At 49.3% G+C, this 25,330-nt stretch overlaps 1 long non-coding RNA gene across 3 annotated transcripts in view; it reads left to right on the plus strand.

The window, feature by feature from the left end:
* Window positions 1–946: 946 nt before the first annotated feature.
* The window catches only part of LOC132569531 (uncharacterized), a 149,939-nt gene continuing 125,555 nt past the window's right edge, over window positions 947–25,330 (plus strand). For 2 of the 3 annotated variants that reach the window (XR_009555271.1, XR_009555269.1), the window contains exon 1: window positions 2,697–3,435. This is a non-coding gene — a long non-coding RNA (uncharacterized LOC132569531). Of the gene's footprint in view, window positions 2,006–2,696; window positions 3,436–25,330 lie in introns of those variants that run through there. The other variant, XR_009555270.1, reaches the window with a different exon arrangement.

Here is a 25,330-nt window from a genome sequence, read left to right on the forward strand (position 1 = left end):
GGCGGCAGGGCGCAGGCGGCGGCGGGCAGAGGCATCCAGGAGGGGGACGGCGGGGGAGGGGGGAGCGGGGAGAGGCCGGCGCTCTCCCCGGCCCGCCTGCCGCTTCTGGGACCGGGGCTTGGGCCGCCTCCGTCGCCGCCACTGCCGCTGCTGCTCGGAGCGTCGCCGGCCGCCGCTGGGGCCCGGGCCGGGGTAGTGCCGCCGCTGCCGCTGGAGCGCGTCCGAGGCCGGGAGCGGAGCGAGGGCGGCGGGGAAGGGGCCGAGGCGCTCAGGGCGCGCGGCGGTCGGGCGGCCAGGTCGGGGGCAGCGCGGCGCAGGCGGCCATGCAGCAGAGGCGCTTCGGGGGCTCGGGCCGGGAGGGCGCGCCGCGCGACTTGAGCAGGCACTTCGCGGCTCCGGCGGCTGCTCTGCTGCTCCGCCGCCCTCGCCGCCGCCGCCGCTACTGCTGCTGCTTCCTCCGCTGGGGCCGCCGCCGCCGCCGCTGCTGCTGCTGGTGGTGCCGCTGCCGCCTCTGCTGCCTCCGCCGCCGCTGCCGCGTAGCTGCTGGCTGCTGCTCGCTCTCGCCCTCGCCCGCCCGCCCGCCTGCCTGCCTCAGTCGAGCCGGGAGAGATACAAAGGCGAGCGGCGAGCTCCTCGGACGGGGGCGACTTTGCCCGGGAGACGGAGCCGCAGCCAGGCGCCCGAGCCCAGCGCCACCATGGAGCAGGAGACGACGACGAAGAAGAAGCCGAAGCAGCCGAGGCGAATGTCAACCGCCGAGGGGAGGGAAAAGGGAACAGGCGAGAGATCCAAAGTAGGTCGAATAAATAAACCCGCTTCTCCCGGCGCCTTCCTCGCTCGCGTCTTGCCTTCTTTCTTCTGCCGTGCAGCTGACAATAACCACTGGAGATCGCCCGAGAAAAACGTCCTTATTTTTTTTTAAAGAAAAAAAAAACCGGAGGGGAATAATATCTTCAGCAGCCACGAGCAAAAACCCTCCCCTAAAATAAAAAAGTGTTAAAAATGGACGATATGAAGATCTTAAAAGGAGTCCCTCTTTTTTCCCTTTGCTCTTTTTCTTTTCTTTGCCGTCTTTTTTTTTTAAGTTTCCCCTCTCTCTAGCCTCATGGAGGAAGGAAGCGAAAGACAGAGGGAAAAGAAGGGTGGAAAAAGAGAGGAGGAAAGAAGGAGAGGAAGAAAAAAAAACCCTTCAACTAATAGAATATGCAAGAAAGGAGAGAGAGGGAGAGAGACAGAGGAAGAGAGAGAGGGAGAGGGAGAGAGAACCAAAAAATGAATGCGTTTAAACGGGAAGACTAGCAGAGCAATGTTTCCGAAAGGGGGATCTGCGCGAATGTCTGTATATAGTGAACTTTGACACTACTATTGAAACTGACACGTTTCTATGGAGATCGCTGCCTTATATGGAGCTCATGTCAAGGAGCCAAGAGAGGGGCTGCTGGCAACTGATAATCAAAGGCGACTGACTGGTCAGAGCCCTGAATTGGGGGGAGAGAAAATGGGCGGCTAAGGTTAGCCAAGCCTCCTTCCCTCCATTGGCTGAGGTCTCCTCTCCCCCCCCCCCCGCCTTTATTCTTTGCTACCTACTGACTAAGATGGGAAGGAGGGAGGGGGAGGGAGGGGGAGGGAAAGAGCGAGAGAGCCAGCGAGGGAGGGAGGGGGATTCTTCTGACAAGCGCAATTTACATTGAGATCGCCCTGCTCTGCTATTTACTTTGAGACCTGATTAGTATGGGTCGTCTATGGTCACACACACAGACACACACGCACGTTAAAAGAAAGGAAGGGGGCGCGGGAAAGAGATGCCTTGCGATAAGGGGAAAGGGGAATTAAAAGAAAATTATTTTGGCTCGTTCTGGAAAGTTTTTTTTTTAAATTAGATTTCTCTGTCTCTCTCTGGGATTTTATTTGCTTTCAAAAAGACCCTGATTAGGAATTACAACTTGGATTGGATTCCATTGTTTAATGACTGGAAGTAGATGACTAAGGAGATTCCATAAGGAATGTAAGTATTTAAAAATACATTTATGGTTCCATATGTTGCAGTTCAACACGCCGCTCTCTCTCCCCTCCCACCTCGCCTGCTCCCTTTCTTCACGTTAACCTTTTAAAAATGTTTCATTATCCTCACTAGAACTGAGTGGATTTTGCCCAGTTTGCAATCAACACCATTTCTAACAGATTCCCCCCCCCCCAAAAAAAAAGAAACCTAACTTGTCGTCTTCTGCTCCTGTCATTCTTCTTCCTTTTCCAAATATAACAGAGGCTGTAATGATTAATATATAGCAAAATAAACGATCGTTTTAGATCTGCGCTTGCAAAGGAAGTGTGTGTGTGTGTGTGTGTGTGAGAGAGAGAGAGAGAGAGAGCGAGAGCGAATGTGAGTTTGAAAGAGTGTATCCTGTGAACAGAAAGAGGGGCGGGCAGAGAGCCGCCTTCGCCCGTGTTAGTGGAATCGCTAGATCGTGCTGCCATCTAGCGGACAGGAAGAGACAGGTGAAACCACAGTCAGCTAAACGCCCCCTTCATTTTCTAGAGGGGAAAACGAAGAAGCTTGTGCCGCTAGTGGAGGAAAAGCCACACAAATGTCCAAACTAATGATTCCTTCATTGTTTTCCTGCCCCCTAAGACTGCATGTGCAGGGAGAGCAGTCCATTCCTAACCAATCATTTTTCATTAACCTTTGGGGGGGTGTCTTCGCTTGTACCGTGATTCTACAGTCTATGCCCTATATCTTCCCCATCCTTCTAACTTGTATCCAAGTTTCTCCATCAGCGGAGAGTGCGATGGGCGGTTAGATTTAAGGAATGATAGGCCGGTGCGGTTTCAAAAAGTGTTCCATTAAAGAGGGGTGCGAAGTTGTATGCTTTTCCAGTCCGGCTTCTAAAATCTTAGAAGTCAGTTGGAAAGGAGAATCTTGGACCAGAAGATGCGATTTGCGATCTGGTGCTGCGGTAATGTGGAGGGTGCCCCCCCCCCGCAAGCTCCCTCACTTTCCCCTGCCAAGCTGTCCCCATTGTAGATTGCGCTGATAAAAAGGGATGTTATTGACTATGCAAAAGCATGCTGCCCTCGCCTGCCTCTCTCTCTTTCTCCCCCCTCTTTCCCAATAAACTCTCGGTCCTGTCTTTTGGTGGTCACTGAAAAGGTGAAACGAATAAGATTAAATCACACACACTCTTTCTCACACAGGCCAGCTCGATACGTGTAATTTTTAAGATTTTACTCCCCGGACTGTGAAGATACTGGTTGAAAAAAAGGGAGGCAAAGCAGGAGAGAGAGAGGGGGGGGGGAAGAAGGAGGGAGGGGGAGAGAGAGAGAGAGAGGCTAAGAGAAGGTACAGAGAGAGGCAGCGCGTAGGGCTCCTTGACACGGTTTCTTTGGACTCCGGATTCCGTCCACTGGCAACGGGCAGCCCTCGGCTGAGCAAGGCAAGTAGTTTTGGCTTTCTCTGGTCTGGGATTCTGACGGGGGTTGGAATCCGAGCAGAAGGGTCCAGCTGGTTGGAGATGGGATCCCCCCCTCCCCATCTAACTTCCTTTCATGGAGTTCTGCCAAAAGCAGAAACTTGGTCGGGATAACTTTTTAAAAACCGCCTCTCCTCCCCCCCATCCTCCCCCCGGCCCCTTGTAGCATCTTGCTTGCTTTGCCGGATACTTTGCGAGGAATCCAGTTCCGGCCTCATCGAGATTTCTCAACCAGATTTCTTCCGAAAGAGATGGGCGGGTGTCAATTATGATGGTGGCTCCTCAGTCGGAGGTGAGAGCAGTAGTCGGTTGGCAGCGATGGCAAAAGTGTAAAAGTGTTGCCCCCCCCCCCTTAAAAAAACACTGTTAGTGTGGAGGTCAAGTTTCCTTGAAATCTGCCAGACGGCTTGGGGCTGGAGCTGGACCTTGGCTTACTCGGTGGAACTGGCTTGCTTAGGAGGCACTCGGCTGCTTCGGAGAGGAAAGCAAAACCTGAGCAAGGCTCTGTCCACAGTCGCGGTCCTTGTTGCGCTTCGGTGACCTTAGACAAACCAGAAGAGATTCCGCATGTGGAGCTGTTTGTGTTTTTAATGTGACTTTCCATCTCCTCCTAAAGAGGAATGCCAGCGTGCCTTCAGACTAATACTGTTGTCTTTCACCTGTTCGTTGGTTATTTGATCACCTAATGAAAAGATCGATTGCAGCCTGTTTATCTGGGGGTGGGATGGGGGAGTGTCAACAGATCAAAGGGACAACAGTGAGATCCAGAGGAAGGGGCTGGAGAGGGAGAGAGTTTGCAATAAGAAAAAAGGGTATGCAATAAATTAAATCGGTACAAAATTTATCCTCGGTCCCAATTGTGTTTTGTCTATCAGAAATTAGGTGGGTTTTTTAAATTTACAAATTACTGCTTCACACTCCTTGTAGTAGGAGCATAAAATAGCACCCTTCCCAATTCTTTCTTTTTTTTTGAGGGGGGGGGGGATGAGAGGGCTGCCATTTTGATAGGCTCCCAAGAAATTTCCCACCTTTAGGGAGCAAAGCTTGTTGTGTCTTGGAATGGGAAACAGATAGCAATGAAGGCGAGAAGGGGACCCTTTAGTGGGAAGAAAGCCGTCTTTTCCGGAAGCTCAGTCTAGAGATCCGTTTTCGCACTTCAAGGGAAAGAACAGGGCTTCAATGCCTTTTGTTTTAAAGCTTCTTGTCTGTCTGTCTCTCGGCTGAGAATTCGAGCAAAGCAGCAGCAAGCTTTAACGTTCCCTATCCCCATTGGCTTGCCTGCCCTACCCATATGGGAGTCGGTTTGGCTTCAGTGATGCTGAGCTCATTCTAGGATCCGATCTGAGATGGGAAAATCGCCTAAACCTTAAGCAAAGGCTGAGCTGGGTGAACAACTCGCCAGATGATTTTAACATTTTCAGAGGCAAAGGGACAGTCTGAATGGTGATATCCCCGGTGATTTATAGAGGTGTGAACTACCGGGGGGGGGGGGGGATAAAGTACGTCAGGCTCTGATGTTCTGGAAAAGATCCAGTTTAAGGGTTTTGTGGCTGCCCCGTCACGGTTTTTGAAAGAGACTTGTTAGCACTCCCTCGGCATTTCGGTCAAGGTTTTGTAATCCGATATTTAAACACAGATGGAGTAAGGCTGAGAGAAAACTCACGAGGAAAAGCTCACGTTTACTTGGAAGTAAGCGCATTCATTAGAAAACCAGGGGGACTTAGTCGGTTTAGGAGAGGATTGGGGGCAGGGGTGGGAAAAACCCGTTCTCTCTGGACGAAAATCCTGTGTCTGTCACAATTGTTTCTGGGGCAGAGCTGAGATAATATTAAAAAGTGTGTGTGTGGGGTGAGGGCACTGACATTTTAAAAGATGCCGCTGATATTTGCATACTTTTTTTCTGGCGCACTTCATTTTTAAAAGGTGTGTTATGTACAGTAGGCATACAGCCCATGCGTTTGTGCAAATATATAGTTAGGTATTGGAGTATCCTTATATGGAAAGATATCGGTGGACACATAACCTCACTCTCTCCAGAGTCGGGGGAAAATGCTTCTTTCTCTTAGCAACTTTAAGTAATTTACTCCCTATTCTGGTAAGAGATCCAGCTGCATTTCGTTACGACATGACATTTGGGAAGTGCTTTTTAAAGCACACATATGCCATTCCCGTTCTACATAGATCAACTTAAAACAGACCGAGCAAGCCATACGGAAGGCGTGCTTTGAATTCTGTTCTCTCGCTTCCGCACACCCCAATGTGCTGGGCCGTTTGCCCCACAAATCAGCGCGCTCGCTCGCTCCTTCTGCAAACTCTTGACAAGCTTTGCCTTTTAGATTTTGGATGCAGGATCCATCAGATGGGTCAGCATGTCGGGGGACGACTCTCTCTCTCCCCCCCGTGCTATATCCAGTCTTTGGCAAATAGTCATTGTTCTCTCCGAGCTCCTTCCCCCAGCAACTTGCATTGTGCCCTTGCTGGCCCCTGCTCCGATCTCCAGCTGGCGAGGCCTCGGCTCGTCTAGCTGGGCCAAGCCTGCGTACAAGCCAGCCATTGGCAGTGAGTGAGGCTCTCCCAAGCAAGGCCGCTTCCATCAGCAGCTGAAGTAGGCCCTGCTCCGTGGCAGCAGTGCCGGGTCGCTTCTCCTTTCTCGGTCGGTCAAACGAAGCCAGACGCTTGTCCCAGTCTAGGACGGCAAGCTTCTCTCTGACTTTCTCTCCCCCCACCCTTTGCTTTCTGTATTAACCTAGTTCTGCAGATTAAAGTGCCAGAGCTCTGTTCTCAGATGGCCTATCCGAGGCAAGTAACCTCCAGTAGATGCAGGCGTCCTTTTGCAATGAGCCACTGGCGACCTGGCCATTAGCCATCTTTCGAAGGGGCTACACATTTCCTGACAAGCCAAGGGCCGCGCTCCCAGGGCTCATGAAAGCCAGCGCCTGATTTAGAAGAACTTTCTTGCTTGTGCTTCAGGGGTTCAGGCATTGGATCTCGAGGAGTTTCACCACGTTGAGCATGTCTGGGGAATAAATATTAATGGAAGCCATCCACACGGATTTTCAACACCCCCCCCCCCCACACACACGCACACACTTCGAGTAAACTAGCCTGTCTCTGAAAGGACCAGACCTGTGCGTACAAAAGGTCCTTTGGCTGCTCACATCCAGCATCCCAATCCGGCACATTTTAAAGCCATCCCTGTTTACTTAGAGTCCGAGGATTTAACAAATGCAATCTGAAGCATCCTTACAGGGAAGGGGATCCTGTTGGAAAGCGACCAGGCTGGCTTCCTTGTAAATATGGTGCGGATCAGTCTTGAAGAGAGGTTCGAAAGAAAGCACCAAAACTGACTGTTCATTAAAGGCAGCTGGGAACAGGGAGAGGTCAGCGGCTCTAACCTTTGGAAAGGTTCCTCTTTTGAGACGCCCTAAAAATTGGTTGACGGCAAAACTCCGACAGAAGCCCCAGGACACATTTTCCCGCAGCACTGGCGGAGGGCGGCGGAGAGGAAGCGTCTTCCCCACCCCAGGCCAGTCGGCTTCACTCCCAGCTTCAGCCCATAGGCCGGGCTTGGCACGGGCCTGTCTGTGGCCTCCATGGCCTTCCGGGAGCAGAGCGGGCTGGGGCGTCCCCACTTGCTCTCGAGGTCAGCAACCCACCCGTGGCAACTGGGGAGCCCTTCGGCTAGGAGCCCCCCAGGGCAACGCTTCGGGAGCAATCCCACCAAGAGCAGCCGGCCTGACTTCGGAGTGTCGGCGCCTTGAGGCCTACGCAGCCAGAGGCCTTCTATAGGCAACGCGGCCAAAGCCAATGCCGCGGGGCCGACTTCCCCCAAGCCCTCCCCCTTCCCCGAAGGGCCCTTGTCCAGGCCTCAGCGGACAACTTCCGGGCCGCCTTTGCTTCCGGGACAGGAGAGGCCTTGGAGCACGTGACCGGCAACTTTCCGGCCTAGGCTGAGTCTCTCTCTCTCTCTCTCTCTCTGTGGAGGGGGGGAAGGCGAAGGCTGCCGGAGATTTGCTCCGTCCGTCCGTAAAGGTGCGGGGCAATCTGGGCAAAGAGAAACAAGGGGGGAAGCCACGCCAGCCCCACCCAGAGGGCAGGCCACGGCCTGGGTTTCGAAGAGGGCCCGCTCGGAGGCTCCCTCTCCTCGGTGGGATCCGCAGCACGGCAGGCCCGGGCCAGGGGAGGGACCCTTGCACCCCTCTCTGGCATGCAGGAGCCTTTCCCGTAACCAGCACAGCTTCTCCTTTGGGGATCAGCCCATCAGACCCCGGGCTAAACTTGCCCTACGCTGAAACGAACCACCAAAAACAATCCTTAAAATCTCTCCCTTGCGTAAAAACACACACACGCACACAACGGGGGCTGGGGGGCGTAGGTTGGGCGCTACCAGTGCAGCGGGTAAGGAGGACTAGGATCATCTCGAGCTCAGCCTAAGCTTGATCTAAGTAATAAGCCTGGCTTTTCACTTAAGACTGTCAGGGCCGAGATATGTTCATTACAGACCTGTGCTGTCAGGCAGCTCAAGACAGGGAGGGGAAGCGCTGCTTTTTAGATTTTTTTTTTTTAAAGCCAGTGAAACTAAGCGCTCAAGCAGACCAGAGAGAATCGCGGGACACTGGGGCGGGCGCAGGGGAGCATCTGGGGGCTGAGAGCCGCAACGATATGCTGGGGGGGGGGGCGGAATCGTACAAGCCTCCAGAACGGCGTGAGTCTGGCCAAGGCGAGGGAGGGGGGGAAATCCCTTTTATTGTGAGCCCCTGGCACGGAGGATTCTGAAGCTGAAAGGGGGAAGGAGGAGGGCCTTTTGTCCCAGCTGATCCTCGGCTATTCTGGGGGCTCAGGTTGGTGTGAAAAGGACGAAGAGGTCACTTGAAATCGCCTTTTATCTACTCCTCTTTTCTCTCTGGATCAGCAGCTTTGAATAGGCGCCATCTAATCGCTCTTCATAGAAAGAAAGTGGGCAAGCCACGAAAATGCCTTGACTCTGGAAGGAGGGGACGGGATTGCATTCTTATTGCTCCCAGGCCTCCAGCCAGGCGTCGGGGAGCGGAGGAATGCTGCGAGCCTAAGGCCAGGAGAAATGCAGAGAGGGACAGAGAGAGAGCCAGAGAGGCGCAGATCTTGGGGGTTCTCTTCTTCAGTAATTCACTCCCAGAATAATTCCAAAGTTGGGCTTGCCCTGCCCACGTAGAGTCCCTTGATTTTGGCTTTAGGCATTTTGTGCAACCTCCATGGTTGGCATAAAAAGGAGGATTCAAATGTCAGTGACGACCCCCCCCCCCCTTTTTTTTTCTTTTTTGCTCAACGATACTGGTAGCTCTTCTGATTTTTACAGGCCAAGATCCGATCTGGCATTAAAAAGGATGGGGCCCTCCTGACTGGCAGGCCCGTGCTGGTGCACGTGGCGTTCCCTAGCCTGTCTTATGGTCCAAGAGCTTCAGTTCCGTTGGCGGCGGGGGGGAGGGGGGGGCTACGATCCCATCTTCCTCTCGAAGGGGATGGGCGGAGTTGCCGAATGTTGCTGGCGGGGGAGATCCGGGTGCCTCTTTTCTGGCCAGCAGACTGCATTATAGGGCTCCTTTACTTCCCGTCTCCGAGACTGGCGGCCCAAGCCAGATGCCCGCATACTTTATTCGACGGGGCTTACTCTCAACTAAGGATTGCAGCCGAAGCCTACTGGCTGGGGCTGCCGGAGAACCGACGCGTTTGGCAGTCAATTCCTCCGGCCACCGCCCCCCCCCCCCGACCAGCTGCGCCTGCCCCTCTGGCCAGGAAGAGGCAACTTGCAGTCCTGGGCCCTGGGAGACTAGAAATGCCTTGGGAGGGAGACCGCGTTGCTATGGCTACCCGTTCCTCTCCCAGCCCCACAGATCTTCCCGAGCCATCCAGGACCGATTGGGTAGAGGGGCTTCCTTGAAGCCACCACCGCCGCATTCCTCCTAGCGCCCCCCCCCTCAACCAGAGCCAAAGGGCCGCTTCCCTCCCTCCCTCCCAGATCCGCCGGACTTGGTCTTGGGCTGGGGGCGCCGCAGATTAAATTAACTAGAAGGAGCCCGGCCCGCAGACATTATGAAGCTTCGCTGGGGCGTCAAACCAGTCTTTAACGCATTGCTTCCACTCCGCCTGCCCAAGTCCCCTTCCCAGCCGCTGGTGCCGATCGCCTCTTCTCTCCTCGTCGCCGAAGCCCCCCAGTGCAAGAGACCCCGAATACGAAGGGGGGATTCCAATCTTGCTTTTGTCACCTAAGGGAATTGAAGTAGTCAGCAGTGCATCTAATTGATTTGATTTAGTGCTCTGCGCTAAAGTCCTTCGAAGTTATCCCCCAGTGCAGAGTTAAAGTTGCGGGGGGGGGGGGGGGAGAACCCTACCGGCGCAGCCTTTAAACAGCCTCCATTTGGCGAAACTGGTCGCGGTTCCCGGATGGTCGGAGAAGGACTGTTTTACCAAACCGCGGCAGCAAAACCGACAAATGTTTGGGAGCCGCTGAACCCTTCAGTCTCGCTGAGAAGCGAGAAAGACCCGGGTGGAGGGAATGGAAGCCACCGCAGAAACCCAGAGAAAGAAATCAAAAGGCCGCCCCAGGGACGCGGAAAACCTGAACTGAGCTTTCGAGAAGTTTCAGCCTGATCCAGTGACCGTTTGTTCAATGCAAATGGCAATGAATAAATAAACCTCAAACCGGCTAGTTGGGGTGTAGTAGTTTAGCAAGACTAATTGCAGACAATGGAGCTGAAATGACTTTTCCAATTAGCTGCTGGTTGGAGTTTAGTTGGAGGAACTGTCAGCTTCACCGATGGGTAATTGCTTTATTGCTCACAAAACTATCATCTATTTAGAACATATGTGCTAATTACTGTGGATGGGCGTTGGGGAAAAAAGAGAGAGGAGACCATAAATCTATTAGCACTTGAAAAAAGTCCAAGGGGCTTGTAAGCAGCCGAACTCTCTTCTATGTTATGATTTTTTAAAGGGGGAGGCTCCTGGAAGTGATGCGCGATTCTCAGTTTCTCCCACAGCGACAACTTCCCAAGGAAATCGACCCCGAAGGTAAACCAAACATAAGGCCCGATCCACAAGCCACTTGAACCAGAACCCTTGGTTTAAATAGGTTGAATGCCTTGTAGGGAGATCAAATGCAAATCAGCGTTCTAATGGCGGTGCTTCGGCTCGATTCCGTTGAGAAAGGAGGGTTCTATGACAGAGGTCCACTTCAGGTGCGGGCGCTCTGCTTGGAGGGCCCCCGGCCATAACTCAGTCTCCCTTTTCTAACCTCCCCCGTTTCTTTTCCCACCCAAAGATTAATTTCCTTTTAGCTGGTTAAATTTTGTGTTCCAAATACTGAAAATTAAATCCGCTTCCTGGGGGGCGGGGGGTGTAACCGGGTTGATCTTTGATGTAACCAATAAGGGCGGGGACCCAGGTCAGGGAGAGGCCACTGCAAAAAGGTGAGGCGGAACTCCCCAGGCCAAGGCCTCCCCGGCTCGCCAATTGGCACTGGGACCTGGGAATCTGGTCTTCCCCCCGCCCCAGCCAGAGGCAGGGGGGCTTGAGGGGCAGGCAGGGACACCTCCCGGCTGGGAGAAGACAGAATAGCTGGTTGAAAAACAAATAAAGAAGAGGACTGCTAGCAGCGGGGGGATTTTTTTTAAAAATAGGAGCCTTGAGAAGGGCGAAGAGAGGGGCTCTTCTTGCTGTCCAAGCGCGCCGGCCACCTTCTCTTCTGGGCGTCTCCCACGCACTTGCCCTTTCCTTCGGGCGTCAGAGAGGGAAAAGTCCTCTCGCTGCTTCGGACTCATTGCTATATGGGATTTGTAAGCGGCAAGTGGGGTCTTTTGTCCCCAGCTCTCCAAGTTCCCCCTGTCTCGTCTTCTGCTCATTTCTCGAGGCTGTGGTCCTAGATAGATGCCTCAATCCAGTGGAACCGGCGCGACTGACGGTCAACGAAGATTCTTTCCGGGGGCTGCAGAACCCACCTAAGAGGAACGCGGACACCACCGGCCTTGGGCCGCTCATTCCCCTTTCAAATAGTCCTGCACCTGACTTGCAATTCAGTCGGGGATGGGGGCGGTGGGAGAATATTGGGCTTCGTATTTATCAAGCAGCTCTGAGGCTTCAACCCAAAACAACCCCCCACCCCTGCGCCCAGTTTCCTGCCCACTCTCCTGAACTGTTTCCCCCCCGGTATGTTTAGTGCTTTCGGTATCTGGTTTTGGGAAGTCTTGTTCAGGCTGAGGCCGAGAGCAGAGAACCGCTTGCTTGGGGGGCGGGGAAGGGCTGCCTGCTGGGATTTCCTGAGCGAGATCACGACATCTCTCTGAAATGGGATCCCTCACTTTTAAGCTCGATGTAGCTGTTAATAGCAGCCTTGCGAGGTGTGGTTAATTGGTGGGGATAAAGGAGTAATGACTTCACAGGGAGACGGCAACGATCCTTTAATGTACCTTAAAGAAGCAGACACACAGAGAGGGAGATGGCATCATCTCTTAGCTTCCAAGAGCAGTCACAAGTGGCGTCTTCTGTTCAGGAAACACAAGCCTACCGGGATTTTATACCTACCCCAAGTGCTGGGAGACCCCTCTGCCACTCAAACAGTTTCCATCTACTGCAAATAATGGGATGGGTTTTTTTTGGGGGGGGGGGGGCAGAATCAATGCCTTTGACGGTCGAGATTATAGAGGTTTGTGTGCGTGTGTTTGTGTGAAGCAAACACAAGGAGCAGCTAGGAGCAGGATTGTGGCGCTGGTGATAGCCTCCGGTTGAGTCATTTCTCGTTCAGGCCAGCCTACCCCACAGGGCTGTAGTGCTCTGAGCGCCTTTGGAGGAAGAGCTGCCGACAAATAACCGACATTTTGGGATGCCCTTTCCCAATGCAGGGGCGGAGCAGCGGCTGACGACCCCGGGCACCCTTGCCGAAGCCCGAAAGGGTTGGAAGGCCAGGCAGGTTTTAGAGCTGCAGGCAGAGTGCCCCATTTTAAGGGCCTTGGCAACTTTTCACTGCCCGCCGCCCATCAGCCGAGAACCAGGGCTTCTTTATCTCCCGCAGACAGACCCACCGGCTTTAAGAAAGAGGAGTCCCCAGGCAGCGGGCGGAGAGGGATCTCACTCAGCCTCAGGACGAGCTGGCAGAGATTGGGATATGATTCGGGTCATGCAGGAGGACCTGGTGTCTGTATGCGAAGTGCGTCAAACACTCCAGCCATGTGCACCTACCTAACATCTTCAGATCATTTCGTGCTCTTTCGGGCTGATGCTGCAGGTTGTTCCACTGAGATCAACAGGACTTCCTCCCCAACAAATGGGTGGGAAACGTCACCTGCCATTAATGTGTGTGTTGTTGCTTGCCTTAATGGGTATATATCGCCCCCCTCTAATCCACCTGGAAGAATATTTCTCATACAGGTCTGTATTCTTTGACTAGTTTATTTGCCGGTTATGTACCTGAGCAGATAGGCTGATCGCCAAAGGTGTGCACTGGTATCCTTAGACACGTATGCATGTCACTCACCTGTTCCGGGGTACACAACTGGGGGAGCAAAGGGAGGAAATCAGTCTGTGCGAGGTGGTGCCTTCGTTGGCCGACTTGTCTTGCTTGTCAAGCGAAGCAAAAGAGGCAACTAATTTAACTCAATCTCTTGTCTGTGGACTTTACTAAACTCTTCCTCCAGTCTTCTCTCCCCCCTTCCAAATTTAATTTTGACCTGATTACTCTTCCAGTCCGATCTTCAAGTCTTACTTGGAAGTAAACGCCCTTGTAAGGCAATGAATGACACGGCATCCCAGTGAAACAGCTTCTACACAGGCGCGGGCGCGGCTAAACCCTTTGAAATCCATGGGGTTAAAACCGCCCGTGAGTTTGGACTTGGAATGTCAAAATTGTCATCTTTTAATATTTGGCTATTACAAAACGCCGAGAGTAAACTGTGCGCTGATCATAAATCAAAGCAATAATCAAAACAGACTCTTTAGTCATTTCGTTTTCCTTTGGATTCCGTGGAAACGGTTTACACCCGGCGGGAGGCTACTCTTTCCCTTCCAACTTTTTCTAAACTGAGACAGCCATTAATCCCTATTATTTAATAAAGGGGGTAGATCGCAGGTGTTTCAGTAACAACTCTGGAATGTTAATCTATACGACTCCTAGAGCCCTTAAATAAAAAGGGTGCACAGAAACAAAATTCCCTCTTGCCCTTCAGGAGACCGATGCTCTCCTGGAATTACCTGTTTAATCCGAAGAGGTACATATGTTTGCAGACGTTTCACCAGAGGTCTCCTTGTAACACTATCGGTACTTTCTCGCGAGTAAATCTGCTTTTGAACTCTGCGGGATTTACTTCGCTGAAGGCGGCCGGGACAAGGGTTTTCTGAATGCTGGCAAATCAATCCAGCTAAATGCAGCCGGATTCAGTCCCAGGTAAATGCCCAAACCAGTCCTTTAGACTAAATCTTCTGCACCTTTACTTGGGAACAGTCTTCATTAAAAAAAAAAAAAAAAGTACTTCCCAAGAAAACATATGAAGTACCAGGCCGGAGCCTTGTTTACTTGGGAGTAAATCCCTTAAGAGCGCAATGGATTTTCGCTTGAGCAAACAGGGACGGGTGGGGGCTCTTATTCGGAGAAGGGAAATGAGAGCACTTCAGAGTACATGGTTTATAATTTGACAGCCTTTAGGCTGCAGAGTGGCCTCTGAGAGGTGCGTGCCATTACAGACCCCCGACAGGCGACAACTCCTGGCGCCCTGTGCCGGGATAGCCCCGCCAGACGTGTGCTGGGCGTTGGGTGTCTGGAGCTGCCCTAGATTTCTTAGGTAAGACGGGCCCGAGGATCGAGCGTTACAAACTCTCTGGAGCTCTTGGCGCAGATCTGCTTGGGTCCAGAAGGACCCGGCGGCAGCGTCTGCCAGCCGAGCCTTGGCCCCTCCCCACCTCTGCATTCTTGAAGCCCTGGAGGAGCACCATGGAGCGCCTGGGCTGCCTCCCTCCCTCTCTCCGAGGAGGACCAATTTCACCACTTGACAAGACAGGCGGAGAGCAGTCCCTCCTCTGTCCTGCAACAGGCAGCAATTCTCTCTCCCTGAGGTGCGCTTGGATCAGTTTGGGAAAGACCCCGTCTCACCCCGATTTAGTGCCCTTTTCCTGGACCTTCTCTTCCTAAAATAAAAACAACAACAACAACAACATTGATTTGCCGCCCTCCTAATGTGAACTGAGAAGGAAGACCCGTTGGATAAAACAGAACTTGATTCGGAGCTGACAGGCAAAAGGGCGGGCTGCACGGAGAGCTCCCACTTTGGCCTTGCTTTCCTTCTTTCCTTCGTTTCCCCGAGTCCTACGCGCACCGGCTGTGACATCTATGAGTCAGGTCAGCTTAATCGCTCTCTGGAACTCCTTATAGTGCTAATGTTCTCCCTCTCCCTGGGTTACTTTAAGGTACATTAAAGGATGCTCCCTATCGCTTTGCACCTGTTTCAGAACCAATGTTCACTGATTCCAGTAAGAAGCAGCCCCACAATTGACACGATATTACTTGGAAGCAAGTGCATTGGCAACAGCTCCCGCAAACAGGGTTGTTTCCCGACCACCCTTAACTAGAATCCGAGCGAGTAGTGGGGTGGCAGATGCAAGCCCCGTGTGCTCCATGGGCAATGAAGCCAAGTGCTGTTCTTAGGTTCAAGCCGGTTTACTCCGACTCAACTATTCGGGCCTAGGTACCATCCTCTTCTTCAAAACAGCTAAAACCTGAAGGGTAGGGGTTTTAAAGTTCCATAGCTGAGTTTGACGCTGTGTTTTAGGTAGGCAGCTTTAGGTCGAGCCGTTCGGTAAGAGAGAACTATCTTGTAATTGAAGGGGGGGGGGCAGAGCAGGGCGCTGCTCCGGGAGCCTTGAAGGGAAGGGAGCTGTGCGTGCCCAGCAGGAGCAGGTATCTGGGGGCATAGAGCAGCAGCGCCCGATTGATCCGCCTGTTTGGGCTGCTTTGCAGGTCAGCGCAGTGAGCAATTAGGTGGGAACTTGTAGAAGAGTCATACGGAGAGCGGGCAAAGGAATCCCGCAGATTCCCCCCAGGGGATCGAGACAGCTCTTTTGCCGCTGCCACGGCGGAGAGGAAAGGGGAGGCCAGGCTCCAAAGAGACCTTGCAGGTGACTCCTCCCTACCGAAGGCCTGCCTTCTCTTCAGCGCGCCCTGCCTGGGCAGTCAGTCCTGCCGACCCCTGTGGGGTTTACTTCCAAGGAAGGTGCCTTGGGTATATGCAGCTCTCAGCCTGTCTACTGCCAGGTGCCATCTGGCTGCCTGGAGAGCGAGGCCGGCTGGTGCCCAGCAGCGCCCAGTCCTGCAAGCTCTCAGCGGGATCTCGACCTCCCGGGGGCAAGACCCAGCAGAGAGGCAGGAAGGCGGGCGGGTGGGGGTGTCTCTCTGCCAGGGGAGCCTTTCCAGGGCTCTTTCCTGGCTCCGCTTCCAAGAGGCGCAGCAGCCTCCCTCCTTCCCCAGGTTCCAACTGCAGGAGGGGAGGCCGGGTGTGCGTGTGCGTGTGTGTCAGAGGTCCGGGGAGAAGCAAGGAGGGGCAAAGGAGAGCCTTTGGAAAACAGCTAGGACCTGCTGCTGGTAGAGATGCGGGCTGGGATCCCAAGATGGACGGACTGGCGCCTCTGACCGTGTGCGGAGTGCTTTTGTCTCCTCGCAGATGATCAGCGACGGCTGAAGGACCCCTCCGCTTTTCACTGTGAAGGGCTGGCCTGAGACCTTTTCGAAAACTACCCACTGGCTACCTCGAACCGTCCCCTAGACTGTTTCCACAAAGTTAATGTTCCTCTCCTCCCCCTTTCCTTCTCTCCTTCCCCGCTGCCTTTTCCTTCCTCTTTCTCCTGCAATGCGCCTCTCTCTTGTACCTTTAACATCTGCCAGAAAGCGAACAGTTGCAGCATGTCCCGGCCAGGAGATGAAGCTCTGGGAAGAGTTTCCTCTGTTCCATTTCTGACCCTTTCACCCCTGTGAAAGGTACAAGAGCCTCGCCTGAAAGAAAACTGGCAACTCTTTAACTTGCTTTGGTAAGCGACAAAATAAAAACCTGCAAAAATAAAAAAGCAAAAAACCCAAACCAACCAACCCAGCTGGGGGTTGGGGACAGAGTAGGACTGCCATTTGCTACTTTGCCGGGGTGAAGCACCAGGCAAGAAGATGCTCGTTTTCATCTCAGATCTGTGACATCTGCAGGGATTTGAGAGGGGGTGGATGGCACTAAAGCCGGTCTGGAATCCAGCAGCTCTCGGTCCCGATGAGCAGAAGGTGTGCAAAATCCCTCTCCTCTGCCCCCCAAGCACTGGGGAGAAGCTTAGCTCTTCAACATAGCGGGTTTGTTCCCTAATGCAGCCCCCCCCCCAGTGTCTTCAGAGGAGGAAATGTCACAACCCTCCCTGGCTTAGCAAGTTTAGTCTACCAAGTTTTCTTTTTACTTGCCGCCATCCTCTCTGCCATGGCGAAGGGAAAAATCTTTCACTTCAGTTAATTGACCAGGCTGTTAACCGGTTAAAACGGTTAACCTCCCTCTCCAAATACATTTGGGGATCTTTAGAGGGCATTTTAGGAAGCTAACCAACCAACCAACCACAACTCCTATATATGAAGAGGAGAAATAATAATAGCAAGCTGTTGGATCTGGAGATAGCTTATCATAGTTGGTACTATATTCTTTTCACACTTTTTAAAAAATTGGAACCTCCTGTAAAATGCTTGAGATTTAGGCCAGGGGCTTTCAGCTTGCAGGAGTTGGGACCGCTTCAGGTATTATTTCCAACCTGCTGTCAGGGGCTGAGGTTATGGGCTTCTCAGTGGCCCTCTGTATCTCAGGGGATCCAGTTCAAAAGTTGCCAGGCAGTTATAGCCGTTAGCAGATGCCCAAGAAGCCAGGGACAGAGATTCTTTCCAGGCTTCTATTTGCCCCAGGACTGGGCAGAATTTTTGGAGAAGTGGAAATCCTGGCCCTTATATAATAATAATAATAATAATAATAATAATAATAATAATAATAATAATAATAATAATAATAATAATAATAATAATAATAATAATAATAATAATAAATTTTATTTGTATCCCGCCCTCCCCACCTAGGCAGGCTCAGGGCGGCTAACAGCATTTTATAAAACATACAATAATAGATAAAACCTTAAATTTAGCAATATAAAACATTACATGTAACAACATTAAAAACCAGTTAATACAATTAAAATAACTTGGTCTGACAGTGCCGATGGTGTTTGACGCTAGTTCTGTCAGTTTATACAATCTATACAGTTTACACAGCGGTATAGTCTTTGATTAGAACCGCCTTAGCGGGTCCTTAGTTCACAGCCTTCTTCAGCAGTCCGAATAAGCAAGTTTAAAGAGGGTAGTCTTGCAGGCCCTGCGGAACTGATCAAGGTTCCGCAGGGCCTGCACCTCCTCAGGGAGCTGGTTCCATAGGGCAGGGGCCGCGGTTGAAAAGGCCCGTGCTCTGATGTTGTGGAGTTTGATCTCTTTCGGCCCAGGGATAGTCATTAGATTTTTCCCGGCTGACCTCAGTGCTCTCTGGGGTTCATATGGGGAAAGACGGTCCCTCAGGTAGGCGGGTCCTCGGCCATATTATCAGTTCTAGGACTGGGGCAGCAGGGTGCAACAGATGCTTACTCAAGAGTAAGTCCTACTGATTTCAGTGATGTTTGCACAGGCATTCACTTGTACAAATATCACTGAAATCAGTAGGACTTACTCTTGAGTAAGCATCTGTTGCACCCTGCTGCCCCAGTCATAGGATATCATCTGGATTCATTCTTAGAAATAATGCTGAGTAGCTTCTCCTTACATCACCATCCTTTTCACAATGTCTTTGGTTTAGGGGAAGTAAAACTGCCTGTGCCCTTCCCTTCCCATCATTTAAAAAAAACGATGCTAGTGATTGTAGGGAAGGAAAGGCTAAATCCAGATGTACAGTGTGTGATCTTTGTGTAGGGGGTACTACTCAAGAGAGGAACATGGGAGAAACTCTGTGGTCAGTCAGCCAAGAGATTCCCCCCCTCATAATAAAGGCAAAGGGCTGGGTCAGATGCTACAATAAGGTGGAAAGAATGTGTGAGCAGGTAAGATCCGCCAGAGTGACACTGTTAACAGAAAACATCTAATTAAAAATGACTTCATTTGATTGGGAGGATGAAAAACCCTTTTTAAATCAATCCAGATTTACTAGCTTCAGCCGCAGCCAGTTTATGACTTTGGAGGCCTGAGAGAGTCTGCTTTCCCTCAAGATGTCATCTGTGGGGGGATCAGGGGCTCCTGGAGTCCCTTGTTTCTGGGATTGAAGTCCCTGCAGCTTCTTCCTTTTATTAGGAACAGGCCAAGCGCGCCTGGCTTCTTGAAGCAATTAGGCCCTCCCAATTAGCATTCTTCTCCTGACCCCCAAAGCTACTCTAGGTCCTTGCATTAAGCAGCTCTTCAAAGAAAGGGAAAACGTGAACACCGGGTGGATGTGGGCTGCTGATTCAACCAAGCCTGTGTCCCAAGAGAAAAGGTCAGGGGGTGGATCAGGGCAAAAGCTCAATGCAGTCATTGCAATAGGCTGACCACTTCCAAATCGTGAAAAGGGGTCTTGTGATGCTTGCACAGATAGGAATCAACTACTGGGGTAGGAGCTTCTATGCTGATCGAGAAAGCCACACATTCTTGCTCTACACAACTTTTTAAGGTGCTTTTACTAACAACTCACTCAAGGTTGCCCTCAAAGTGAGGACAAATTCTAGTCTGCTAGAAAGGAGGTCCTATGAATGGCTGTATTCTAGGTATGTGGGGTGATTAGGGCACATGTTTAGTGGTACTCTTTCAGGTGCTCATTCTTTTTTCACTCTTTCAAAGTCTGAGTTATATTCTGTCATATAGTAAAAACAGAGATTGAAACCCTGGCATTTAAAAGACAAATTCAGTTTACTATTCTTTAAACTCATTAAAAACATCATTATTCTGTGTGCTAATTTATTGCCCATCTATATTGATGGCTATTTCTGTTTCCATTCTATTCTGCGGAAGTCTGCATCTGAGGAAGATCACACACTGAATAAAACTTTGTCAGTCTTAAAGGTGCCATTGGACTCTAAATTCAGAACTATTCATTGGACCACAGAATGAGAAATGATGTTAAAACTAACAAGACTTTCACAAATATATATATATATATATAATACCTCTCCCCATGCACCCCCAGAGACACCTGCTCAATGCCCAGAAGATGGCTAAAAACAACAACAACCCCAAACCAGGATCCCTTGCAAAACTGGCCTGCAGAAAAATTGCTGACTGACTCCAAAGCGGTGATCTGCATTTCCCTGGACATGTAAGAAAGGGCCACAAGAACTAAGCACTGATATAACCTTTCCTGCCCTCCCTCTCATGATCTGCCTAAGTTCACAGAATCAGCATTGCTGTCAGATGACCATTTAGCCTCTGTAAAAATCTCCAAAGAAGAAGAGCCCACCACAACCTCTGTTTAAAAATCTCCAAAGAGCCCACCACAACCTGAGGAAGCCTGTTCCACTGAGGAACTGCTCTAACTGTCAGGAAATTCTAAGTTGCTTTGTCATGTTTATCATGCTCTGGCAAAATGCCTTCTATGTCACTCACAAATAGCAAAGAGGTAAATGAGGGTGGGCTGGTGGTTTTCAGGGATGCCTGTGAAGGACAGCAAAGTGTCTCTCTCCCATGGAAACCCAACGAGGGTTGCCAGCTGGCCCCTTTAATGGAGGCTCAAAGCATAGAAATGGGCAGCAGAAATTTTTCTTAAAGCAGAGGTGAACAACATCACCTAGTAAATAACATCTCATTTAGCCTCTATTAAAGGGACAGGCCATTTTCATCTAGGTCAGTTGGCAACCTTACATCCAATCAAAGATCACCAAGGGAAGGAACAATGAGATGGAGCTGAAGGAAATGGGAGAGGGAGGAAGGCATTCTTGGTTTGCTACAACCCTGTCACCACTGAGGTAAAAGAGCCAGGGGTCTGGAGAGGGTGTAGGGATGGGATGTATAGGCCCAGAGACTGGGTCTCTGCTTTGTGTTGCCCTGGCTCATTTTGCAACCCCCCTGTGCGCATGGTGCCAGTATGTTTTTTGAGGATTAAAGTACTTTAGGGCCAGTAGATAGTTGCTTCCCAATAACTTTGTGAGCTACAGGGTAACAAAGATTCCAAGCTTTTAGAGGCAGGCCAGCATTTGATTCCAGATCCAAAATCTGGGAGCATCAGTCATGCTTTGGTAAGGATGAAGCTAGAGATAGGAATCTTCAATACCAAAGAACTGGAGGCCTACCTAATGAGGTTGGATCACAGGCAGCATATAGCCATCTGCACTGCCTTCCTATTGTCCATTGTTTTGTATTTGTATCCTTTGTGTCCAGCCTCTTGAGCCAATGGCTCAAATTAACCAAGAGCACCTTCTTAGTGACACTGTCTCCATGCCTTGTTAGGACATCACAGGTATACTGAAGGCTGCCTCAGACTAGTGGAATTTGCTTCCCAGTTACACCCAAACTCAGGCCTTTGAAATGATATTTGTTAACAGTGGAAATTATGGGATTTTAAATCTTATTTTTTTAAAAAATGATACACTTTAAATAAATCTTGATTGCTTCTGCCAGTGTTGTGCAGAATAATAGAATTTATGAGAATGCACTGAAGGGTAAAAAGGGTGGAGGAGGTTACTAATAAGAGTAAGAATGAGGCAACAGTGACAGGAGTTACACTGTTATTGTGTTAATGATTGAGAAGAAATGTGGTCTCAACCAAGTTATAGGGAATGATGGGAAATACGTTGAATTCAGAGGCTTAGAGTGGCAACTATTAGAGCCGAGGCTTAAGCTTATCAAAAGAAATAAAGTTTACTAGAAAACATCAGAATAGGGTACTTGGGATAAAAAAGAAAAACAATTTAGCTTACCAGCTAGTCTAACTATGTGTGTCCTCTACATGGCTACATTATACAACCCCTTTGTCTAACAGTTCTTCTTCCCAAAGAGCATTTTGCCAGGAAGAAGAGCAATTCAGCTTGCATACAAGATCAAAGCATTTCACACCTAACATCCTTTTTGACCAATATTGTGTTTACATCTTTCGCGGGTAAAGAAGACTCCGCTCACAATTGGGTTTAGGTTACAATACATCATTTCCTCTTTCAGGTAAATAAACAGTTTATAATGTCTGAAATATGCATAGCTTGTATTCCAACAAACCCCTTCTCAAGTTATGTAACATTTCAGTCATTAGCAATTTCTATCCTTCATACTTTCACATAGTAATTCAAACTTCAGTCTGTCAAGCGGCTTCGTCATGATGTCAGTGATCATTTCTTTAGTAGGGCAGTATTGTAATTCAACCAGTCCTTCTTTAATCATCTCTTACACAAGTAAACACTTGATGACAATATGTTTGTTGTCTAGCTTTATGTTCTCAGCTTTGCATATGCTTATGGATGCTTGGTTGTCTTCATACATGAGTACTGGTTTAGGTTCCTCTATTCCAAATTCCTTAAGAAGAAAAATAATCCATTCCAGTTCATTGCATGCCCTTTGAGCAGACACACATTCAGCTTCTGCAGTAGATTGAGCTACAATCTTTTATTTCTTAGTGTTCCAGTTAATCACACTATCTCCATAGAAGAATACATTTCCATTTGTTGATTTCCCATCTCCTTCATTTCTCCCAAAGTTGGCGTCCATGTAGACTACTAGTCTTGGGTTGTCAAATGCTGAAATTAGTAATTTGTAACCAGCAGTTTAAGATAGGTATCTTGCCAGTCTCTTTATGGCATTCCGATCATGGTAATATGGTGAACTTGTCTTTCTACTCAAGATTCCAACAGCAGTAGAAATATCTGGTCTTGAGATTCTGCTTAAGTACAGTAGTTTTCCAATTGCTTCTTTATATTCACCATTGTTTTCAAGCAATTTTCCTTCTTTCAAAGTTAAGTATGCTGGATCAAGTGGTGTACTAATGTTTCCATGTTTCTGTATTCCCATTGATTCAATAAAGTCCATAATTTTGTGTTTTTGGTTCAGCAGAAAACTTCCATCTTCAGCTCTTTCAATTTGTATTCCAAGGTAATGTTTTATGTCTCCCAGTTGTTTGACTTCCACATCTTTATTTAGCTCATCAGCAATTTCTTTGATGTCCTCCTTGTTGTAGCAACATAAAATCAGATCGTCAACGTAAATCAATATGTACTAGTATTGTCCATTTTTTAGTCTTGTAAACAAACAGGGTTCTGATTTTCCTTGTTGAAATCCTTGCTTTTTTAGTAGTTCTGTCAGTTTATCTGACCAACCTCTTGCGGCTTGTTTTAATCCATAAATTCCTTTTTGAAGTTTACACACAAGTTTTTCCTTTCCAACTTCTTCAAATCCTTCAGGTTGTTCCATGTAGATTTCCTCTGTTAAGTTTTAATGTCCACATGTTCAACTTGCATGCCTTTGGAGGCTGCAATTGTTAGAAGTATTCTGAATGCAACATGACTTATGACAGGTGCAAAAGTCTCTGTATAGTCAATTCCTTGTTCTTGCTTGTATCCTTTTGCTACTCAACATGCTTTGTACCGATCCACACTTCCATCAGGATTGTATTTAACTTTAAATATCCATTTACAACCAATAGCTGTTCTTTCAGGAGGTAAGTTTGCAAGTGTCCAAGTGTCCAAGTTTGCTTGTCATGTAAAGACTTCATTTCATCATTCATTGCATCCATCTATTTCTTTCTTTCTGGATCGGGTAGTTGATTTATTTCTTTCCAAGTTGAGGGTTCTTTGACAGGTTGTACTCTTGCACAAATTCCAGGTCTTGGCGGTGGTATGCCTTTGTTGCTCCTTGCTGACTTTCTCACAGTAACTGTGGTTGTCTCTGCTTCTCTTGAACTTCCTGCTTCCCCTTTTGATTCATTGCTTTCTTGTGAAGGTGGACCTGCCTGCTCACAGGTGGTCTCTGCAGGTTCCCAAATAGTAAATTCACTGAAAGTAAGATCCTCTATAGGATTCTGTACTGTGGATTCAGCTTGCATAGGAGCTTGCAAAACACTGCTGCCATCTATATATACCACATTGCATTCTTTGACAGTACGTGCATTAGGGTCTAGGATTCTGTATCCTCTTCCACCATTAGCATAGCCCACAAGTTTACCAAGTTCTGCTCTGGGGTCTAGTTTTCCCCTTTTCTCCTTAGGTACAAATGTGTATGCTTTGCAACCAAAAAGTCTTAAATATTTCATATTGAGTCGTTTGCCATATCAAATCTCAAATGGCGATTTATTAGTCTGATGGAATTCTGTTATGCAAATAAACTGCAGTATTTACGGCTTCACCCCACATTTAATCTGGCGGTCCAGATTGCATTAGCATTGATTTGTCCATTTCCATAATTGTTTGGTTCAGTCTCTCAGCTGAACCATTCTGCTGTGGTGAATAGGGTGTAGTAGTTTTATGTTGAATGCCTAGTTGTTCCATAAACCTTTGGAACTCACTGCTACTGTATTCAGTTCCATTGTCTGTGAACAATACTTCTGAAACTTTGCCAAATTTATTTCTCACAGCAGCAACATAGGATTTAAATTTGTCAAATACTTGATCTTTGCTTTTAATTAAGTAGGCATAGACATATCTTGACTTAGCTTCTATAAATGTTAAAAAGTACCTGCTTGCACCAGCCGATTCTTTGATTGGCCCTGCAATATCTGAGAATACCATCTCTAGAAATTGTTCATTGTGTACAGTATTTTTGCCCGTGTATCTTGGGGTGGTACCTTTTGCCTTTAAACATATATCACAACCAGATTGCATTTGATCATAATCAATAACATCAACATTACATTCTTTCAACAATTTTTGCACACTTTGCACACCACGGTGCCCCATAGTTATGTGCCATTTAAGAAGACATGATTGGTTTGGAGGCTCTTATTTAGGGAAAGTTCAAGTCCAAATCAATGCAGAGTCTTTAAGCGGTGTTTAGACTCTGGCAAGGACTGCCTCGGTGGGATGCTGCTTCAGGATGCAACCTCAGGGCACATAAGCAAGGTGACTCTTCGTATTGCGTGTTCATGGGTCTGGAAGACTTCACTGCCGGAGGCAGCACAGATCAGCAGCATTCTCGTGGAGACGGTGTCAATGCGTGTTATTGATCCCCTTACATTTTTTCACCACCTTCGTCAGAGCCACAAAAGTGGTTTCTCCCGGGGGACTGGGAGCTTCTCTGGCTTGATTCTGGCAAGGAACGAAAACCAAAATGGTGTCTTGCGCGCAGTTCCAGTAATGGGAAGATCCTGACTGGGGTTGCCCTCAAGTGATTTTTAGGAGGGACTGTTTAATGTGGGCTAGCGGGCGTTTAGTACTTACACCCAGTGGTCACATAGCACAATGGGTGTTCATTGAATGTCTCTTTCCCCTCCAGTGTACGAACTAAGGGGGCTGTAGTCTCATCAGAGTTAGTGAATGTGACGAGGGACAGTTACTCCGGATTGATAGATGTGGCGTACAAAGCTGTGATCTTGAATATGTGGCACTGAAACAGGCTGAGTTGTGGGTCTGGCTTTTGTTTTAAAAAGCCTCTCTAGATTCTGGAGACGCAGATCAGAGGGGGGAGGAAGGCTAAGGAAATATAGTCATTCACCCATTGGCTTCTCACCAGCCGGGAAGGGGAAAAAATCTTTATAGGGCGAAGCAGGCAATCAAGTGAAATCTATCCTCTTTAAATAAACGGATTCCTCTGTATTTTCCCAGTGTTGGTGTAAGTTGTTGTCTGCGATGTCCCCCTGGGCTTTTCCCTCTGCTCTCTGATTTGGTGTACAAAAGCAGTCCTGAATGATGGATTA

This window comes from Heteronotia binoei, chromosome 4 (genome assembly GCF_032191835.1).
Source record: "Heteronotia binoei isolate CCM8104 ecotype False Entrance Well chromosome 4, APGP_CSIRO_Hbin_v1, whole genome shotgun sequence".
Lineage (NCBI taxonomy): Eukaryota > Metazoa > Chordata > Lepidosauria > Squamata > Gekkonidae > Heteronotia > Heteronotia binoei.